Genomic DNA, 7050 nt, shown 5'->3' with positions numbered 1-7050 from the left:
TATTGCAAAGGCTCTGCAAGAAGCCTCGTTCACTGGGTACGCTGTAGCCCCATTTTAGGTATTCCAATCAGTCATAGGCAGAAGACGGACTTACAAGCCTTCTAGTGTGGTATTTCTGATTATTCCTTTCTCTCCCTCTCCAGTGTCTACTCTATATTATAATGCAAGGGAAACCAAGATTAAAACAAAAAAACAAACAAAAACAGTCAAGCATCTTAACATGATTCCCCCCTCCCCCCACCAATTCCAACCATGACTCAATCTCTGTATCTCAGAGCCCTGCCATTCCAAGGCTGTGCATATATCTGTCACTGGTATTTTGAATACCTGTAGGGCATCCCCATGGTGGTCAGGTCTCAGCAGAACTTCCAGACTAAAATAGACTATGAAGAAGGAGAGGCGGAGTACTTCTGAATGGCTAGCCATTTTAAAAAACCTTATGAAAAGTAGTGGAACATTGATACATTCAACACCAGAAGATGAAAACATTATAAAGAGCAGCAGAACATTGTCAGATACAGTGCCAGAAGATGAATCCCTTAGGATGGAAGGCAATTAAAATACCACTGTGGAAGAGTTGCCTCTTCACAGTAAAGTTGACCATAATGACTTGAATGAAGCAAAGCTTTTGGGACTTTCATTTGCTAGTGGGGCAAAACTCAAAATGAGGAGAAATAGTGGCAAACATCCATTAATAATGGGAACATGGAATGTTTGAAGTATGAATCTAGGAAAATTGAAACTTGTCAAAAATGAAATGGAATACATTGAGATTGATAACCTAGGTGTTAGTAAGCTAAAATGGACTGGCATTGACCATTTAAAAATTTACAAGCATATGCCAGGAACTTCCTATGCCAGGAAGTCACATTGATGAGGAATGGTATTGCATTAAAAACATCATTTCAAGATCTATCCTGAAGTACAATGCTGTCTGTGATAAGTAGATAAATCCATATGCCAACATGCAATGCCAGTTATTACCATTATAATGAAAATTTATGAACCAGCCATGAAAGCCAATGATGAGGAAACTGAAGAATTCTACCAACTTCTTCATTCTGAAATTGATCAAGTATGCAATCAAGATGAATTGATAATTATTGGTGCTTGGAATGCAAAAGTTTAAAAGGAAGAATAAGGATTAGTGGTCAAACATATGGCTGCACTGAAGGCATCAGCAAAAATCAGTGCTCCAGGAATTGATGGAATACAAATTGAAATGTTTCAGCAAACTGATGCACCACTGGAGGCACTCATTCATCTATGCCACGAAATTTGAAAGACAACTGCCTGACTAAATGATTGATAGAGAGCCATTTTTTTTTTTTTGTGTGTGCCCATCCAAAGAGAGTTGACTTAATGGAATGTGGAAATCATAGAACAAAATCATTAATATCACATTCAAGTAAAATTTTTCTGAGGGTCTCAAAGCCAATCCTGTAAGCTTTTCTAATCTACACATATAGTACACATATTCCAATCATGATTTCTTCTGTAGCCCCTTCCAGCTACTGTGATGAATTAATCAGTCCCCAATCATGATTTTATGACTAATTTCTTTTGTTTCTATAATTGACCTGGTTTGAACTGAAAGGTTGGTTTTCAAACGCACCTGAAAGGTTGTTTTTCAAACTCACCAATATCTCCATCTCAAAATGTTCTTTTAAGAGTCTGGCATTTATTGAAACTCTAATAATACCTTCACTCATCCTAAATGATTTTCCATTTAATCACAAATCACAACCAACACAATTCACCTTGTGAATTCTTTCACTTTTACCAGAATATATAATAAGGTACACAGCCTTTTTTTTATGAATTAGCAGATTCTTTTTTTTACAAATCCACAATTCAGATGATCATTATCATTTAAAAGGAGGTAGGTACTCTTTCAGGACTCCTGGTGTGGTGCTAGATTACAAACTACAAGATAGGCAGTTCAAACCCACTAGCTCCTTCTTGGAAACCCTCTACAGGGTCTTTAGGAGTTGGAACCAAGTCCACAGCACTTAGCAATAATAGCAACAACAATGGTATACATTGAAGTCCTGATGTGGAGCTGTAGGGTAAGCACTAGATTGCTAACTGCCAGGTTGGCGGTTCAAACTCACCAGTCACTCCTTGAAAACCCTATACAGTGTAAATATGAAACCAACTGGATGGCAATTAACAGCACTAGCAGTTAATATACATTTGAATCTGGGATCTCTTTTCCCCTAGAACATTCCTTCTTAAGCTTCTCCGACCTGTGCTCCAAGAAATCTACCTTTGTGAAACACATTAATTGCTTTTTTTTCAACTTCTAATTCGGTTTGGCCAGTGGGGAGCACTGGTCAGAGAATGGAGGGAGTTGAGATTGTGAGGTAAGGTATTTATTATCCTAACTTCTTATCTGAGGGCTCACCTTGCACTGGCTATGCACTTCTACCAAAGATCACAGCTACTATGAGGTGGTCTTCTCCACACAGCCTTTATGTCTTAAGCTTCCTGTGACTCCCCCTTCTCTAGCAATTTTAAACCCCAAGAGGATAATTGGACATGCTACTAGCCTCAGAATATGGCCCTTGTGGTTTTTCTACACCCTTCCTGCATCTTTGCAAATGGTCAAAGTTTATTGAACCTTTCATTAATTATCCTATTGGTATATGTCATCTATTTTGTACTAGAACTTGAATGATAAAGAAAAAGTTACTTGTTATTAAATGTTCTTGAGTAGGTTCTGGCTCATAGTGACCCTGTATAGGGTTTCCAAGGAGCAGCTAGTGAGTTTGAACTGCCGATCTTGTGGTTTCTAGTCCAGCTCCACACCAGTATTCCTGGAAGGAGTAACTACCTCCTTTTAAATGGTGATGAAAGGTGAGTTTGTTAAAAAAAAAAAAAAAAAAAAATCTGCTAATTCACAAAAGAGACTGTGTACCTCATTACTTGGAATTCTGGTGTGGTGCTGTAGGATGATGTACTGTACCGCAAGGTAGTTTTGAATCAGCTGTTCCTTGGAAACCCTATGAGTCAGAACCGACTCCATGGCACTTTACACCAACAACAACCTCATTATGTATTCTGTTAGAAGTGATAGAATTCACAAGGTGAACTTCAAAAGGGACATATATGCTTGTGTTGGTTGTGATTAAATGGAAAGTCATTTGGTTAAGTGAAGGTATTAGAGCTTCAATAAATGCCAGAGTCTTAAAAAAACATTTTGATATGGAGATAGCGTGGATCCCAATTTAACTTCCCGCAGATGAGAAATTTGAATCATTGAGTTAGATTAGTTGCCCAAGACCAGTTTACTAGTATGGGGCAGAACCGAGTCTTGAACTGCATCTCGTGATTCCAAGACCAGTAGTTCTTTTAGTGTTATAGTGTAAATTGTTGAAAACAGTTCAATTTAGTTTCTATTAAACAAAATACATAGATTTGACTTTGATTAGTAAGCTTGCAGTTAACTAGAAATATGCTTGAGGGCTATGTTGTGGATATTATTTGTTTTTAAACAGGAAATTAAGTGCAAGTGGGGGATTTCAATTTACAGTGATTCACCTGTCAAAACAGCTCAGTCAAATAGAACATTGTTACGAGATGTTAACATTGTTTAAAGAATGTGTTTAGAAGGAACAAAGATGGTGGAGTGAGGCGCGACTTGGAGACCCCGTCTTGAGGCCAGTGATGGCCGGCTTGGGCAGTCAAGTGCGTCTGATAGACCATGGGGCTTCTTCATCATAACATTTTCCTTGACCTATAGGTGCTTTACTATTTTCTTCATCTCAAAGGAAAAAAAAAATTCTGAACTCAGGACTTGGAACACAAAATATGTGTTTACAGGCATCTTAATTTAGGAGCACAGTGGCTTTGAGGATAAGCACAGGGTAGGGGATAGACACATAGTTTGGATGTTGTGGAGGGCAATACACAAGAAGAGGGAGGGGGCTGAAAGAACAAGGTAGATAGGGGAACACTTAGGCAGGTTTGCATGAGCTAAAAAGAAGGTGTTTGTTCAGAAGAGAATCTTACAGAATAGTACTTTTTGACTTAGGAAATATGGCTGACTTAATGCCTGATGAATTATAAAAATGCTCAGAAAGCAATTTCAATTCCTGAATATACTTCAGTTTAAAGAATTTTCAGGACAGATGTCTCTCCATATTTCATCTTAGAAAAGCACTTTCTTTCCTACTGTGCACATGGTATGTGTGCTTCAGTGATTAGAGTAGTTCTTCCACAGCAGATGTTGGTGTTTCTGCCCTCCCAATCCAAACAGTCTACTGTGAGGGATATGGAATAGAGCTTATATTCAAATTGAAAAATGAGCAAGATAAAAGTTTTACATAACTTCAATGTTTCAAAGAACTATAACATAACCCCATCAATTCAAGTGTAAATTCCTGATGTCAATAGAAAAAACTTGTTTATTTCATAGTGTCTTCTAACATTTTACATGGTGATCAGTAAGTATTTGTTAAATAAATAAACACAATAGCTGTTTTCAAAGCATTTTAGAAATTAGAGACTGAATTTTATCTAATCTTTTGATTTGTCCAGTTCATAGTTATTAAGTTATATAGTTTATACACTGTGACTATAGCTTAGGTATACATGGAGTGCTGTGATAATTATTTTTACTGTTTAGGTTTGCATATAGAGGAATCAAACGATAAATGCAATATTATCTTTTTAATGAATTTAAAAATTAATTCTATTAATAAATAAAGAAGATAAATCAGTAACATAATGATTTAATCTTCTTGCTATGAAATATCGTTGGTTTTCTCATGCATAAAACCTGTAATAATAAATATAGGCAGTTCATTGGCTTCTGTTTTTTTGTTTTTGATACTGATCTCATAATGGCTGCATGTATTAATTTTTCTTGCATTTCTGTAATGCACTAATATGGTGTTTGTTCTAATTTTACTTTACTGGGAAATACTACACATTACTATACCACAAGTATATTTTAGAACTTGGAACTATCCCTTTTTCTTTGGGTAATGCAAATATATTTAAAATATCATAAATAGAGGTTTTGGTTTATATATACATATATATTGGGCTATCTTTTCAGTGATGTTTACCCAAATATAAAAGTTACATTTTAATTATGGAATTTCCTTCAAATATAACATTAAATATGTATTTACACTCTTGTCTTCAAAGTAAGTTGTTCAATACACTCCAATTGCCCCTCTATTTCTTCCAAATTTGACCCCGAGATAAAGCAATACACATCTGATAGATTGCGGGATATAGCTTGGGACACATCTGTGAGTAAGTCGAGTCACTGTACACATGTCTAGCTCTCAGTTTCACGTTGCCCTTCTAAAATGGTGGAAAACTCAGTTGGAAGTGCACACCTCCTCTCCATCTCTTTTCCTTTCCTTTCTATGTGGTGAGAGTGTGATATGGCACTATAGAATAAGTACTGGAATGTAAGTCAGTTTGAACCACAAGGTTGGTGATTAAAACTCACCAACTGCTCCTTGGAAACCCTGAACAGGTTCACTATGAGTTGGAACCAACTCGATGGCACTTAACAACTATAACAATATGTGATAAGAGTAGAAAGCTGTTCTTCACAATAGGTCCAGCAAGCTTTTTTGCTGTGTCTAGATTCACTCTAGATTCCTTCCATACAGCCGTGAATGTGAAGTTGCTCTCTCAGCAAGAAGCTCAAAAAGAATTGTCTTTGTTGTTCTATCTCCAGCACATGGCAATGGTTTTTAAAAGTCATCTTAAGGAATGAATACATGAATGAATAAATACATAAAATCCTACCATACCTCTTCTACAGATGAGGCCTTCTGCTCATGCAAAGAATTGCAGCCTCAGAAATCCTATACAGGGTTAATATGAGTTGGAATCTACTTCATGGCACTTAACTACAACACCAAGAAGAATATTATAAGTGTTTCTGATGGGTTACTTTCCCTTTTCTTTGCCTTGAAGACTTGAAGTCTTGGCTTTCATATTAAACAGATTTCATTTGCTTTCTAATATTAAAGGTGGTTAAGAAAAGCTGTTACTACCATCTAAGGCAACTTGTTCTTTTGTAAGGAAGGCATTGGACCCTAAAATATTTTAAAATATACTAGCTGTATATTCTAAGATGCTTTAATCTTTTAAATGGATTGTTCTGTGGTAAAATTCTCTCCATGAGGGAGACTTTGGCTTGTTTCCTGGCCAATGGACCTCATGCATAGTCACCACCCATCTGTTAGTGTCACTAGTTACTCAACAGGTTTTAGCAGAGCTTCCAGACTAAGATAGACTGGGAAGAAAGGCCTGGTAGTTTGTTTCTGAAAATTAGCCAATGAAAACCCTATGGATCACAATGGTTCCAAACAAAACATATTGTAAAATGGTACAGGATAGGGCAGCATTTTGCTGAATTGTGCATGTGGTTGCCATGAGTTAATGGCAGTTACCAACAACACATATTGATTGTATCTGGCTTGTTATAGTTAATACAGTTGAAACTGCCCATTCTTATTTATTTTCACTGCTTTTGAGTTGATTTTGACTCATAATGACCCTATATGACAGAGCAGAAATGCTCCATAGGATTTCTGAGGCTGTAAATAAACAGAAGCAGACAGCCTCATTTTTCTTCTGTAGAGCAGTTAGTAGCTTTTGAAACACGATCATTCTTTTTAAGTTTCTACTGTTGTTCAATTGGAAAGCATAGAGACATAACATTTAATGCACTTTTACTTCACTTTATTGTGTGTATTCATTTCCTGAGGCTTTTTTTTTTCTCCTGTAAAAGTCTTTATTCACTGAGCCCTGGTGTGGATCTGTAGGAAAATCACTGGACAGCTAACCACAAGGTTAGTGGTTCAAACCACCAGTTGCTTCTCACAAACCCCTATACAGGGTTGCTGTGAGTCTGAACTGACTCAATGGCACGTAACAACAATTAGATAATAAATAGTGATTTTATTCTCAAGGCAAAATGTTTTTATTGCATTCTATGAAGTTCATTAGGAGTCCTGTTGTTGTCAGGTGTCATCGAGTTGGAACTGACTCATAGCGACCCCATGCACAGCAGAA

This window comes from Chrysochloris asiatica, unplaced genomic scaffold (genome assembly GCF_000296735.1).
Source record: "Chrysochloris asiatica unplaced genomic scaffold, ChrAsi1.0 scaffold00311, whole genome shotgun sequence".
Lineage (NCBI taxonomy): Eukaryota > Metazoa > Chordata > Mammalia > Afrosoricida > Chrysochloridae > Chrysochloris > Chrysochloris asiatica.
The sequence above is the reverse complement of the archived record's forward strand: the minus strand, read 5'-3'. Positions refer to the sequence as shown.